Here is a 16,242-nt window from a genome sequence, read left to right on the forward strand (position 1 = left end):
AAATTACAGGTATTCAGAGTTGAGGATGAACCAAAAGAAATTACCAGCGGAGGCAGGCTTTAAGGAGCTGAGGCTTTGGACTGACTCAGTGCAGGACAGCGCCTCTGCCCTCAGCAGCTCCCAGGAAAGAAAGGGGCAGAATGGTTCTTCCCTTTTTATTTATTTGTGTGACTACACACAACCTGTCTTTTGAAGGGACGTGGGGTAGCTAAGAACAGACCCCCCAAATGAGCATGGCCCCACCAGGATCCTAGGGTTTAAAGATCAGTCAGATGCCCTCCTTGTTCTGAAAGAGCCATAAACCAGGAAGTGCACCAGAAGGGCCCAGGAATGCCCTCTGAGCACACCTCCAAGCAGAGCATCCCCCTTGCTTCACAACACCCTCCTGCCTTGGATGCAACTCGATCCTTGGAGGACTGGAAATTAGTCGACCTACACCATTTTTGTTTTATGATTTTTTGATAAGTATCCTTGCTCAGGAATGAACGAACTAATGTAAGTCTAGCCTGCAAACATTTAGATACACCTACAAAGCCTTTCCAGAATAATCAGTGAGATATAAAAGACAATAAAGGACTCTGCAGTTGGTGGGGGGGTAATCTCAAGTAGCTTCAGTGTTTAACTTGTGGGGCTTCCAAATACTCTGCTAGAGTGGGGTAGATGGTGTTCCCTCAGGATATAGGTCCAAGTCCTAAGTACCACCACCCCCAAATACACAGACCACACCTCAGGATGTGACCTTATTTGGAAAGAGGATCTTTCTAGTTGCAATTGAGATAAGGATCTCAAGACAAGATCATCCTGGATTAAGGCTGGGCCCTAATCCAATAACTGTTGTTCTTAGAAAGTGAAAATTGAGACACAGATAAGCACAGAGAGAAAGACAATGTAAACATGGGGGCAGAGACTGGAATTAGGCATCTGGGAGCCAAGGAGTGCCAAGGGCTACCAGCAGCACCAGAAGCCAAGAGAGAGGCAAGGGACAGATCTTCTCTAGGTCTCCAGAAGGAACCAGGCCTGCCAACACCCTGAATCTGGATTTCTAGCATCTAGAACTGTGGTAAATAAATTTCTGTTGTTTTAAACTATCCAGTTTATGTGATTTGTCAGAGGAGCCCCAGGAAACTAATATGCCTGCTAATAATCCTCATATGGCTGTCCATGGGCTGGTCTTGTCCACCAGCGGCCCTCCTTCAGAAGACCCTTAAGGTCTTTGTCAAGTACAAATGAGACACCATTACCCAGAGGGCTCTCTGGTGAATACCTGATTGAGCTCACCTCAGTTAAAAATACACGGAAGGCAATGCCACCCCACTCCAGTAATCTTCCCTAGAAAATCCCATGGATGGAGGAACCTGGTAGGCTGCAGTCCATGGGGTCTCTAAGAGTCAAGACACAACTAAGCGACTTCACTTTCACTTTTCACTTTCATGCATTGGAGAAGGAAATGGCAACCCACTCCAATGTTCTTGCCTGGAGAATCCCAGGGACGGGGGAACCTGGTGGGCTGCCATCTATGGGGTCGCACAGAGTCAGACACGACTGAAGCGACTTAGCAGCAGCAGCAGTTAAAAATCACCAGCCTTAAGTTATGAGAGTCAGCACAGTTTTGATGGAAATCATGAAAAAGCTAAAAGCTCAGGTTGCTGCCAAGGTGACCATTCTTAGAAATCACCCATGGGCACCGGGGCATGAGTTTTACCAAAAGAGAGTGGGGACTGCAAAGTGGGAGGGTGTTGGAGAGAATGATTACCTCAGCCCTTCACACAGCTTTGCCTAAGTGTGGCCCTGAGGGACACTATGTTCACCAGAAGATATGTACTGGTGGAAATAGCATGGGCTTCCCTGCTCCTGCTCCTGCTAAGTCACTTCAGTCGTGTCCGACTCTGTGTGATCCCATAGACAGCACCCCACCAGGCTCCCTCGTCCCCCAGGCAAGAACACTGGAGTAGTCGGTTGCCATTTCCTTCTCCAATGCATGAAAGTGAAGTTGCTCAGTCATGTCCAACTCTTAGCAACCCCATGGACTGCAGCCTACCAGGCTCCTCCATCCATGGGATTTTCCAGGCAAGAGTACTGGAGTGGGGTGTCATTGCCTTCTCCGATGGGCTTCCCAGATAGATTTAAATTTGAACCACAAAGTGGCTACTTTTGCTCTTTCTGACCTTGAGCCAGCTTATTTTCTCTGAGCCTCAGATTTTTTTCTTTTCTTTTTTTTTTTTTTGTCTATAAAATAGGGATAATCTCTATGGTGCAGAATTGAGTGGAGATTTTAATAAATGCCTAACACAAAAAAGAGAAATGAATATACACTATCAACAAAAGCATTTAAGATGACTAAAGAATGGATTCATCTATTTAGAGTTTTAAAATTTGAGAGGTTCTGGTTGAGACAGCCCAGACTCTTCCCTGATCTTAAACTGTATCTTTTGTGTTCATGTGTGCTTGGACCGGCATCCCTGCTTTTGAGGAATAATACCCCCTCCCCTATTCCAGGGCAATTAGTCCACCAGAGTCCTAGAGTATAAGAGGGGTCATTTTTCCTGAAGGTCTCAGCATGAAAATCCTAGGAAAGAGTGATTGCCTGGGTCACTTGACTGTCTTTGAACCAATCTCATGGCCAGGGGCATAGAACACCTTAAAGTGGCCAGGCCTTGTTGGAAAGTTCTCCCGCCCTCCAAAATCTCTAACTATAGGGACTTTATAAGTGGGAGCTGCTTGCTGCCATCTTTCCCAGAAGCACGGAAGAAGCTGTTTGGCATAGCAAAGAATGATTTCAGTAAAATCTCTTACCTGAGATTCTATCTGGATACCAGAAGAAAAAAGATATCTGTTGCTGTATAAGTCACCCCCAAGGTTAGTGACTTAACAATGATTTCATTATCATTCTCATGGTTCTGGACTTAACTAGGCTCAGCTGAGTGGCTCTTGTTCAGGATGGCTCATATGGTTGAGGCTAGATGATGGTGGGGATAGGGGTCACCTCAGAGCTTCCTCATTCGCATGTCTAGTGGCTGTTAGCCAGGACACGGATCCACAATTCTCCACGTGGCTTGGACTTCCTCACAGTATGGTGGCTGAGTTCCCAGAGTGAGTGTCCCGAGAGATTCAGAGTGAATCCGTACTGCCTTTTATAACCTAGCCTGGAAAGCCACATGGCATGACCTCTACCATAGTCACAAGCCTACCCAAATTCAAGGAGAAAGAACACAGACCCCATTCTTGATGGAAAGTCTCATGATCACAATGTAGGAAAGGCTGGTGAGATGGGAGACACTGTTTCTGCTCTTTTGGGAAAATATTAGTATAACCTGCCAGAGATTTATGACCATATAGCATGTGGCCACCATCAAACTGTCCTTTCCAGATAACTGAACCCCTACACTCCCATTCTGCTTCAGCTGGCTTAACATAGGTTTCTGTCACTTCCTGGTTACAACAATATAACAATATCTCACAGGGCTACTCTAAGGATTAGATGATTGCTAATGCTTGCAAAACTCACAGCAAAGTGCAAACTATAAGAGCTCCACAATCAAAGTTCCCATATCCCTGCTCCTTCCCTTCCAATAACTCATTTCCCCTGTGGATAGTGAGAATCCACAACTAATGTCATCTATGTTGCAAAACCGGAGAAGGCAATGGCACCCCACTCCAGTACTCTTGCCTGGCAAATTCCATGGACGGAGGAGCCTGGTGGGCTGCAGTCCATGGGGTTGCTAGGAGTCGGACACGACTGAGCGACTTCCCTTTCACTTTTCACTTTCATGCACTGGAGAAGGAAATGGCAACCCACTCCAGTGTTCTTGTCTGGAGAATCCCAGGGACGGTGGAGCCTGGTGGGCTGCCATCTATGGGGTCACACAGAGTCGGACACAACTGAAGCAACTTAGCAGCAGCAGCAGCATGTTGCAAAACAGCAGTAGCAGCAACCTTTATCATCATGGACAGTTCATACCCTATGCTTACAAGTACCCTCAGGAAATTTGTAATACATGGCTCCAGCCCAGTACAGACAGAGCTCTGCTCTTAGGCAGCAATCTTTGTTCCTTCTACCTACCAACTTAACATTTACATCAATATGATCCAAAACTGGGACCTGGACTGACTTTATACTATAAACAAAAGATTTTGCAATTGATTTTTAAGAGTTTTTAAACAAGTCTTTTAAGATACAGTTTCTTTACAACATATCCCAAATCCCTATGCAGACATCGCTCTCATATCCCAGTCCCAGACTGTGCAGCATTAAAAAAAATTTTTTTTCTGGACATCCCTGGTGGCATAGTGGACAGGAGTCTGCCTGCCAATCCAGAAGGCACAGGTTCAATCCCTGGTCCAGGAAGATTTCATATGCTCGGAGAAACTAAGCCCGTGCTCCACAACTACTGAGCCCACATGCCGCAACTACTGAAGTCCGAGCTTCCCAGAGCCTCTGCTCTACAGCAAGAGAAGTCACCGCATTAAGCCAGCGCAGCACAGTCATGAGTAGCCCCCGCTCTCAGAAACCAGAGAGAGCTCATGCAAAGCAGTGAAGACCTGGCACAGCCAAAAATGAAATAAATAATAAAATAAAAATTAAACAAATTCTTTTCTGATTTGAAAAACAATGTGCATGCATTGCAGAAAACTTGGGAAATGCCAGAAATGTGAAAAAGAGAACAAGTTAAATCTCATAGTCTTATAGCATATAATGGAAATCACATTGTACATAAAATTCTGTACCCTGATTCTTCTTTCCTAAAATCGTTTCATGAAAAATGTCTGCATAATAGTTGGATCACTTTGTTGGACTATAATTTAATTAGTACCCTGATAGACAATATCTACTTTTTGTTATTATTATGATAATTTGTTAAACATCTTTATATACAGATCTTCGAAAACATTTTGATTTTTCACTTAGAATGTAATTTATTGATTCAAAATTTATCATCTTTTATACATATTTTTAAATTATTTCCAAAATAATGCTTTTTCACTATGACTTCCTTGCCAGTACTGAATATTATCACTTAAAATTTCTTTTTACAATCTGGCAGGTAAAAAGTGGTGTCTTGCAGTTTGAGACTCCCTTGAAAGTGACAGTGTTTGAGGGCTGTCTTTTCCAGGTTCTTTAGTGACCTCTGCTCCTACAGATTCTTTCTCCCTCTCTCTCTCTCAGCCTCCCAGCCATCTTTCATCATCTTGCACAGTTTCTGCTCATTTCTTTGGAGCAGACGTTTCTTTCTCAGTTTCACCTCTGCTCTCCAAAGTCTCATTCTGCTAGGGAGCACAAGGCCAGATGTTTTCCATTACCCAAGGCCATGTATATTAAATGGTCAGCTAGGAAGCCCCTGGAGACGGCAGGAGTGCAGAGTTGGACGGCACCCAAGAAAGCGGCATGGGGCAAAGGTGCCTCCCCCAGGCAGGCTGCACAGGCCGGATGCCACAGGCTGGGAGAAGAAGGCTAAGTGCATAGCCTTTCCTGGAGTCACCGCAGGCAGTGGGTGAGGACTCAGTCCTCCTACACCAGGCCAACCAGTCAAGACACACAAGCCTGCCCGGGAACATGAGCTCCTGGCTAGGAGGGAGGAAGCCGCTCTCCTGCATGGGCAGCCACAGGACAGGAGGACACAGACTGAGAAAGGATCTCAGAAACAGGTGACTGCAGAGCAAGAGGGGCGTCTCTGGTGGCTCAGCTGGTAAAGAATTCGCCCGCAATACAGGAGACTCCAGTTTGATTCCTGGGTCAGGAAGAGCCTCTGGAGAAGGGATAGGCTACCCACTCTAGTATTCTTGGGCCTCCCTAGTGACTCAGACAGTAAAGAATCGCCTGCAATGCGGGAGACTTGGGTTCAATTCCTGGGTTGGGAAGGTCCCCTGGAGGAGGCCATAGCAACCCACTCCAATATTCTTGCCCGGAGAATCCCCTGGATAGAGGAGCCTGGTGAGTTACAGTCCATGGGGTTGCAAACAGTCCGATGCGACTAAGCACAGCACAGCAGAGCAAGAGAAACTGGCCTTCTTTTAGCCTCGCCCAACTTTAAAGGACTTTCCAAGGACTTTTAACTTATTTCTGCCCATTTTTAATGAAAGTGAAGACATAAAGTGAAAATACTGGTTTTTACAGTGAGCTCTCGAGTACTTCCTACCTAGATTTTTACCACAGGATTTTACTCTAGCTGTTTCATCATATAGTTAGCTATCCTTCCACTACTCTTATCCGGCAACCTAAATGATTTTTGGATGCCGTTCAAAGTAAGTTACAGGCATTCATATGCTTCTCACTGAATACTTCAGCTTATATATTGGGTTGGCCAAAAAGTTCATTCTGGTGTTTCTGTAAGATGTTATGGAATATTATTAAGTACAGTTCAACATTTGCTTACATTTTATTATTTCTTTGGAATAAAATTTATAATAAAATGTAAAATCTTAAATACACCAAGTGGTAAGTTTCAACAAGTACATGTACCTGTACAACCCAGATCCCTATCAAAATCTTAGAGGAAACACTGACTGAAACCACTCACCCTGGGCCAGGCACCATAGTAATCATCTGCACCAGATACTTTACAACAGGAGGTCCTGGTAAGGAACATGGAACTAACAAGCCACCACCAACCACAGGAGTTCGGGAAAGGTCAGCAAGAGATGCCAAAAGTCCTACCAATCTCCCATAATCCTCCTTGCTGGAATCCATCTTGGCTAAGCAAGGTGTATACCACAGGACGGACCTTGAGCCAGAACGACTGATCAGAGAGAATCTGGACAGTACATCACCTAAAACCGGAGACTGCAAGCCACATGGTAGACATTCTCCTGGGCTCATTCACCCTCCTGCTCTCCGCTGGGGTGCCTCTTCCCAATAAAGTCACTTGCTTGGTCAGCACCATGTTTGTTCTTGGACAATCCATTTCTGAGTGTTAGACAAGAGCTCAGTCTAGGGCCCAGGAAGGGGGCCCCTTCCTGCAACAAAAATATAGAATGCTATCATTGATCCAGAAAGTTCCTTCACGTTTCTTTCCAGTCACTGTCTGTCATCATGCTCCCAGAGGCCAACATCACTCTCATTTTTTTCCTACCATAAATTAGTTTTGCCTGTTCTACAACTTATGTGAGTGAAATCATACCTGTGTATCCTTTCTGTAAGGCTTATTTCACTTCATCTAAGGACACTTTATTATGTGAGAGGGAAGTATCAAACTATAGGGCCCACCAGCAAGTTTTCATTTGAGATGAAGAAAAACTGTTCATTACATAGAACTTCATTTAAAACCACAGTGGGAAATACCATTAAGAGAGTATGAAGATGCTTTCTAAGGTCCACTTGACTTCACATTCCAGGATGTCTGGCTCTGGGTGAGTATTCACACCATCATGGTTATCTGGGTCATAAAGATCTTTTTTGTATAGTTCTTCTGTGTATTTTTGCCATATCTTCTGCTTCTGTTAGGTCCATACAATTTCTGTCCTTTATTGAGCTTATTTTTGCATGAAATGTTCCTTCGGTATCACTAATTTTCTTGAAGAGATCTCTAGTCTTTCCCATTCTATTGTTTTCCTGTATTTCTTTGCATTGATCACTGAGGAAGGCTTTCTTATCTCTCCTTGCTATTCTTTGGAACTCTGCATTCAAATGAGTATATCTTTCCTTTTCTCCTTTGCCTTTAGCTTCTCTACTTTTCTCAGTTATTTGGAAGGCCTCCTCAGACAACCACTTTGCCTTTTTGCATTTCTTTTTCTTGGGGATGGTCTTGATCACTGCCGGGGACCAGCCCCGGTGGATCCAGGGTAATTCGAAGCGGGGACAGCATGGCGAGAGAGATATATAGATTTAGAGAGAGATAAGGAAAGAGTCTGCAGTTAAGAGAATAGACGAGAGAAAGAGGCTGTATTCCTTGGTTTACATAGAAAGCCAATAAAGCCTCAGACAAGAGACTTTCACCGTCTGCGTAAGCCCACAGGCACCCCCTTGAATAGAGGAGGGTGCCCTGCCTTGGGCTCCCTCTCACGTGGGTCTCAGAAGCCCAGGCAAATAAGTAGACATGATGAGCCTCTATGCTCCAGACGGGAATCAGCCAGAAAATAGAGTAAGAAAGAAAAGACACGGGGGAAGCCAGTCTTTCCAGGAACTGCTCTGAGAAACTGGTCCGTCCTTTATTTTCCAGGAAAAGCTTTTATACTTTTAGTTCTACATAGATATCAATGGATAATACAAAGTCATGCAGGGTCAGCAGCCCTGACCCTTATCGAGACCAGGCTTTCTCTCTGCATACTTAGCTGTATACACAGGTCTTAGGTGATTTACATCATCTTCTGGCCAGGAGGCCTATTAGCATTTTATGGCCCTTTTCTGATAAGGGTCCGTCAACCAGAAAAGTTATTTGCCCTAAAAGTGTTGTTCTTACTAAAGTCTGGTGCCACTCTCAGAAAGCACTAATTAAGGTTACATTCTTACATAGCAAGGACACAACAATTTATAACAAGGAAAGAGGAGTACGGTGATTTATAACAAAGAGAAAATTCATTAACTCAAAAGTCTAGTATTGCTAACATCAAAACTATTATATTCTTTTTTCTACATCCCAATTACATTGATTAATATCCTCCAGGTGCCTAAAAGATAAAGGATATGGAGGCCTGGCAGCAGTCAGTAACTAAACAATGAAAACCTACACTGATATAATTCTTAGCTTTTTAAAAAAGGCTCTGTATCTTTAAGATGTTTTAAGCTTAGTGCCTCTCACAGTTGGGGGGCTGTAAACAATCACATTCGTAGTTGTAAAAGTCCAGACAGACCAATCAGGTAACTTAGAAAGCTATCAGAGGGGTTTAAGCCGAGGCATTCTTTTTATGCCCAGGAGACTTACTGACTGGAGCTCTAAGTTAATTCCTTTTAGAGGAAGGTGGTGGGGGACAGCCCCTGTTAATGCCAGAAGCGTAAGCGAAAGCATAATGCAGTATGGCAGGCAGACTCTGGTTTCAGGGGTAGATGCTCAAGAAAATCCAGTGAGGCTCCCTTAAGGCCGGACTCACCTTTGCCTGTCGGACCCCTTAACCTCATGACCTTTGCTGAGAGCGGGACTCCTCATGCTGGCTCCCGGCAGATCACTGCCTCCTGTACAATGTCACAAACCTCTGCCCTAGTTCTTCAAGCACTCTGTCTCTAAGATCTAATCCTTTGAATCTATTTGTCACTTTCACTGTATAATTGCAAGGGACTTGATTTAGGTTATACCTGAATGGTTTAGTGGTTTTCCCTAGTTTCTTCAATTTAAGTCTGAATTTTGCAATTAAGAATTAATCATCTGAGCCACAGTCAGCTCCCAGTCTTGTTTTTGCTGACTGTGTAGAGCTTTTACATCTTTGGCTGCAAAGAATATAATAAATCTGATTTGGTACTGACCAACTGGTGATGTCCATGTGTAAAATCTTCTCTTGTGTTGTTGGAAGAGGGTGTTTGCTATGGCGAATGCATTCTCTTGGCAAAACTCTGTTAGCCTTTGCCCTGCTTCATTTTGTACTCCAAGGCCAAATTTGCCTGTTGGTATTTGACTTGACAAATATACCTGACAAATATCAGTTCAGTTCAGTCTCTAGGTCGTGTCCGACTCTTTGTCACCCCATGAACCACAGTACGACAGGCCTCCCTCTCCAACACCAACTCCCAGAGTCAACCTAAACCCATGTCCATTGAGTCGGTGATGCCATCCAACCATCTCATCCTCTCGTCCCCTTCCCCTCCTGCCCTCAATCTTTCCCAGCATCAGGTTTTTTTTTCAAATGAGTCAGCTCTTCACATACGGTGGCCAAAGTACTGGAGTTTCAGCTTCAACATCAGTCCTTCCAGTGAACACCCAGGACTGATCTCCTTTAAGATGGACTGGCTGCATCTCCTTGCAGTCCAAGGGACTCTCAAGAGTCTTCTCCAACACCACAGTTCAAAAGCATCAATTCTTCGGTGCTCAGCTTTCTTTATAGTCCAACTCTCACATCCATACATGACTATTGGAAAAACCACAGCCTTGACTAGATGGACCTTTGCTGACAAAGTAATGTCTCTGCTTTTTAATATGCTATCTAGGTTGGCCATAACTTTCCTTCCAAGGAGTAAGCATCTTTTAATTTCATCTGCAGTGATTTTGGAGCCCCCCAAAATAAAGTCAGCCACTGTTTCCACTGTTTCCCCATCTATTTCCCATGAAGTGATGGGACTGGATGCCATGATCTTCGTTTTCTGAATGTTGAGCTTTAAGCCAACTTTTTCACTCTCCTTTTTCACTTTCATTAAGAGACTCTTTAGTTCTTCTTCACTTTCTGCCATAAGGGTGGTGTCATCTGCATATCTGAGGTTATTGATATTTCTCCCGGCAAGCTTGATTCCAGCTTGCACTTCATCCAGCCCAGCATTTCTCATGATGTACTCTGCATAGAAGTTAAATAAGCAGGGTGACAATATACAGCCTTGATGTACTCCTTTTCCTATTTGGAACCAGTTTGTTGTTCCATATCTGGTTCTAACTGTTGCTTCCTGACCTGCATACAGATTTCTCAAGAGGCAGGTCACGTGGTCTGGTATTCCCAGCTCTTTCAGAATTTTCCACAGTTTATTGTAATCCACACAGTCAAAGGCTTTGGCACAGTCAATAAACCAGAAATAGATGTTTTTCTGGAACTCTCTTGCTTTTTCGATGATCCAGCGGATGTTGGCAATTTGATCTCCGTTCCTCTGCCTTTTCTAAAACCAGCTTGAACATCTGGAAGTTCACAGTTCACATACTGCTGAAGCCTGGCTTAGAGAATTTTTTAAGTATTACTTTACTAGTGTGTGAGATGAGTGCAATTGTGCGGTAGTTTGAGCATTCTTTGGCATTGCCTTTCTTTGGGATTGGAATGAAAACTGACCTTTTCCAGTCCTGTAACCACTGCTGAGTTTTCCAAATTTGTTGACATATTGAGTGCAGCACTTTAACAGCATCATCTTTTCAGGATTTGAAATAGCTCAACTGGAATTCCGTCACCTCCACTAGCTTTGTTCCTAGTGATGCTTCCTAAGGCCCACCTGACTTCACATTCCAGGATGTCTGGCTCTAGGTGAGGGTGAGTGATCACAGCTTCGTGATTATCTGGGTCATGAAGCTCTTTTTTATACAGTTCTTCTGTGTATTCTTGCCACTTCTTCTTAATATCTTCTGCTTCTGTTAGGTTCATACAATTTCTGCCCTTTATTGAGCCCATCTTTGCATGAAATGTTCCTTTGGTATCTCTAATTTTCCTGAAGAGATCTCTACTCTTTCCCATTCTATTGTTTTCCTCTATTTCTTTGCATTGATCACTGAGGAAGGCTTTCTTATCTCTCCGTGCTATTCTTTGAAACTCTGCATTCAAATGGGTATATCTTTCCTTTTCTCCTTTGCTTTTTGCTTCTCTTCTTTTCACAGCTATTTGTAAGGCCTCCTCAGACAGCCATTTTGCTTTTTTGCATTTCTTTTCCATGGGGATGGTCTTGATCCCTGTCTCCTGTACAATGTCAAGAACCTCTGTCCATAGTTCATCAGATACTCTATCAGATCTACTCCCTTAAATCTATTTCTTACTTCCACTGTATAGTCACAAGGGACTTCCACTGTATAGTCATAAGGGATTTGATTTAGGTCATACCTGAATGGTCTAGTGGTTTTCCCCACTTTCTTCAATTTAAGTCTGAATTAGGCAATAAGGAGTTCATGATCTGAGCCACAGTCAGCTCCCGGTCTTGTTTTTGACCGTACAGAGCTTCTCCATCTTTGGCTGCAAAGAATATAATGAATCTGATTTCAGTGTTGACCATCTGGTGATATCCATGTGGAGAGTCTTCTCTTGTGTTGTTGGAAGAGGGTGTTTGCTATGACCAGTGTGTTCTGTTGGCAGAACTCTATTAGCCTTTGGCCTGCTTCATTCCATATTCCAAAGCCAAATTTGCGTGTTGCTCCAGGTGTTTCTTGATTTCCTACTTTTGCATCCAGTCCCCTATAATGAAAAGGACATCTTTTGGGGGTGTTAGTTCTGGAAGGTCTTGTAGGTCTTCATAGAACCGTTCAACTTCAATTTTTTCAGCATTACTGGTCAGGGCATAGATTTGGATTACCATGATATTGAATGGTTTGCCTTGGAAACGAACAGAGATCATTGTGTCATTTTTTAAATTGTACTGCATTTCAGGCTCTTTTGTTGACTATGACGGCTACTCCTTTTCTTCTAAGGGATTCTTGCCCGCAGTAGTAGATATAATGGTCATCTGAGGTAAATTCACCCATTCCAGTCCATCTTAGTTCACTGATTCCTAGAATGTCGATGTTCACTCTTGCCATCTCTTGTTTGACCACTTCCAATTTGCCTTGATTCATGGACCTAACATTCTAGGTTCCTATGCAACACTGCTCTTTACAGCATTGGACCTTGCTTCCATCCACAACTGGGCGTTGTTTTTGCTTTGGCTCCATCCCTTCATTCTTTCTGGTGTTATTTCTCCACTGATCTCCAGTAGCATATTGGGCACCTATCGACCTGGGGGTGCATCTTTCAGTGTTGTATCTTTTTGCCTTTTCATACTGTTCATGGGGTTCTCAAGGCAAGAATACTGAAGTGGTATGCCATTCCCTCTCCAGTGGACCACATTCTATCAGACCTCTCCACCATGACCTGTCTTGAGTGGCCCTACATGTCATGGCTCATAGTTTCATTGATTTAGACACAGCTGTGATTCATGTGATCAGTTTGATTAGTTTTCTGTGACTGTGATTTTCATTCTGTCTGTCCTCTGACAGATAAGGATATGAGGCTAATGGAAGCTTCCTGATGGGAGATATTTTCATATCTGTTCTAAAAAGTACTCTAAACACTCATAAGAATGCCCAATGGGCACCAAGATGAAATGCAATCAGCTACCATCTCATGCAAAGTAACTACATTTAGCAAACATTAATATGTGTCCTCTTAAAGCATATATTAGTATATGATAAAAAACAAAGTCAAAAATACTGTATTATTAGATTAATATTTTAAATAAAATCATTATTTGAAATCTAGAGAAACCATATAGATGATCTTATTTGCAAAGTAGAAATAGAGACACAGATATAGAGAAGAAACATATGGACACTAAGGGGATAAATGGAGTGGGGTGAATTGTGAGATTGGGATTGACATATATACACCACATGTGTGTGAAGTTGCTTCAGTAATGCCTGATTCTTTGTGACCCTATGAACTGTAGCCCATCAGGCTCCTCTGTCCATGGGATTTTCCAGGCAAGAATACTGGAGTGGGTTGCCATGCCCTCCTCCAGGGGACCTTCCTGACCCAGGTATCTTGTGTCTCCTGCACTGCAGGCAAATCTTTACCACTAGCACCGCCCAGGAAGCCCTAGATATACACTGCTGCTGCTGCTGCTGCTGCTGTCACTTCAGTCGTGTCCGACTCTGTGCGACCCCATAGACGGCAGCCCACCAGGCTCCCCAGTCCCTGGGATTCTCCAGGCAGGAACACTGGAGTGGGTTGCCATTTCCTTCTCCAATGCATGAAAGTGAAAAGTGAAAGTGAAGTCGCTCAGTCATGTCCGACTCTTAGCGACCCCATGGATTGCAGCCTACCAGGCTCCTCCGTCCATGGGATTTTCCAGGCAAGAGTACTGGAGTGGGGTGCCATCGCCTTCTCCGAGATATACGCTACTATGTATAAAATAGATAACTAAGAAGAAGAACCTACTGCATAGCACAGGGAACTCTACTTGGTGCCCTGTAGTGACCTAGATGGGAAGGAAATTCAAAAACAGGAATATACAGGGGGATGCTGCTGCTGCTGCAGTCATGCCCGACTCTGTGTGACCCCATAGACAGCAGCCCACCAGGCTCCTCTGTCCCTGGGATTCTCCAGGCAAGAATACTGGAGTGGGTTGCAGCAGAAACTGACACAGCAGTGTACAGCAACTATACTCCAATTTTAAAAAATGACATGAAAAAATAAGATAATAAAGTCACATCAGGAAATATACCATGGTGAAATCAGAAGCATGTTGGTAAAAGGGCATTATTGTACAAATATTTATGCAGGCTTTAAGACAAGATGATACTGTAAGCCAAGTGGAAACTGTTAAGTGCTCCTTGGGAAATTCCTGATTATATATATAATGCATGCTTATTAGGAGGGCTCTCTCCTTATTTACAGGAAGAGAATGTATCTCCTGAAATCCGTTAGAAGAATGAAAAGCTTTAACAAGATACAGACATACATTTTCTGATACAAAAACTAAATAAAGGAAAAGGAAAGAAATGGGGAATGAAGAACTACATATAAAAATATCAATTCTTTTGGGAAAGGAGCTTATTAAAAAATAAAATTATGGACATTCTAATTTACCATTCAAATAGAGATATACAAAATTAATCTAAATTCCTTCAAATATTGAAGTTATTAGGAGAAAGTTTATAATTTACAAAAGTTTCTAATCAGCAGCCATTGTCTCAGCTCTTAAATATGCTAAAGTTTTGAGTTTTAATATAATTCATCTTAAATTATCTTAATACGCAATGGCTAGTATTTTTTTTTTAATCACAACTGTCTTTGGATCTTCTAAAAGTGATTTGCAGTATTTTCACTATATTCTTATAAAAACTTGGTAATAGCCTGGATATTATTATTTTAACATGTCTAGTTGCATTGTAATCCTGCAAAAGATGTTTCAATGACCTAATATTTACACATATCTAAGATGGCCACTGTGTTAAAATAAACTGTCAAGCATGGCTAGTATTTTTTTTAATACTTTTGTAAATTATAAACTTTCTCCTAATAACTTCAATATATGAAGGCATTTAGATTAATTTTGTATATCTCTATTTGAATGCTAAGTTAGAATGTCTATAATCTTATTTTTTAATAAGCTCCTTTCCCAAGCATCTTAATCTGGAAATGAGGTTAAGAAGTATACTAAGTATATTTTAGATAATTTGCATTCCTTTAAAGTCAGGAAATTAAAGTTATAGAAAATCCTGGTTTTTGCATACTTAAAATATTAAAGTAATGTAACACACTTCCTCTTTACTTTTTCAGTATTTTTTCAACTACTATTCCATTCTATCCGTATTGTCCGCACAGACCAGGAATTTTAGTAAAGATCTTTGCACCAGTGACTGAATAGTTCAGTGCCCTGTGGACAAGGGGAGGCAAACACTCTCAGTCACTAAGGAAAACAGACATATTTATAACTTTTCGAGGGCAAGTGAGCAAACAGTAACGGAAGAACGGGGATAACTGTAAACTCTCCCTTCTGCCCAGGGATCCTGCGTCTCCCAAGGCCGGTCCTGAGTCCTCCTCATCCCTCTCCCGAGGCTGCGGGGTCCCCAGCACCGCATCTCCCTCCACGACGATACATCTGTGCTGCTGCTGCTGCCGCTAAGTCGCTTCGGTCGTGTCCGACTCTGTGCGACCCCATAGACGGCGGCCCACCAGGCTGCCTCGTCCCCGGGATCCTCCAGGCAAGAACACTGGAGTGGGTGGCCATCCCCCACAAACCACCCTGCCCCTGACAGACATCTCGGCAGCACGACCTCCGTCCCAGCTTCCGCACCGGCGCCCGCTGCACAACCAGCCCCTTCACATGATCACCTCCTCAGACGCGCGGCGTAGCCGGAAGCGCTTTGCCGCCTCGGACGCGACCACGCCAGGCAACTGCCCCAGAGCCACCGCTGCGAGCCCTCCGTCTTCCTAAGGGAAAAATCCGCTCCTTGCCAAGGACGCCGGAGAGGTGCGCATGCGCCCGTGCAGAGGCCAGGAAGGTTCTGGCTCCACCTGCCGGCCACTAAGGGCCGAGCAGGACGCTCGGGGTCAATAGTCGGAGGACATGCGCCCCCTCCTGGCCGGGATGCAAAGCCATTCAATGTACTAGTGCCTCAGCCTCTGCTGATGAAGCTGCTGCCCTGCTCCAGCCATGCCTGCTTTCCTGCCTGGGACATGCCTCATTCTTTGGAGCCACCGCCTGAAGAACAAGAGAGTCATCAGTCTTTTAAGCCACTGGAAAGTAAAACCTATTCTCTCCCTAGAAAAGAGATGCCCATTTCTACCATCACATTCTTTGCTGGATCGTCAACCTATTAAGATACATAGTACTGCAACTCTGATTGGAATAAAATCCTCCGTGATTAACTACGATGCAGTCTTGATCATGATCACAAATAACTGAAGCAGAAGATAAAAGTGGAAAACTCTGGACTTGTCTCA

The 16,242-nt window shown here is 43.6% G+C and overlaps 1 protein-coding gene across 1 annotated transcript in view; it reads right to left on the reverse strand.

Moving 5' to 3' along the window:
- The window catches only part of C2H2orf76 (chromosome 2 C2orf76 homolog), a 115,155-nt gene extending 99,395 nt beyond the window's left edge, over positions 1-15,760 (reverse strand). The window contains exon 1 of the mRNA XM_069577805.1: positions 15,631-15,760. The gene's annotated coding sequence lies outside the window, so the exon portion shown is untranslated. The remainder of the gene's footprint in view (positions 1-15,630) is intronic.
- Positions 15,761-16,242: the final 482 nt, after the last annotated feature.

The sequence above is a fragment of the Ovis canadensis genome, chromosome 2 (genome assembly GCF_042477335.2).
Source record: "Ovis canadensis isolate MfBH-ARS-UI-01 breed Bighorn chromosome 2, ARS-UI_OviCan_v2, whole genome shotgun sequence".
Classification (NCBI taxonomy): Eukaryota; Metazoa; Chordata; class Mammalia; order Artiodactyla; family Bovidae; genus Ovis; species Ovis canadensis.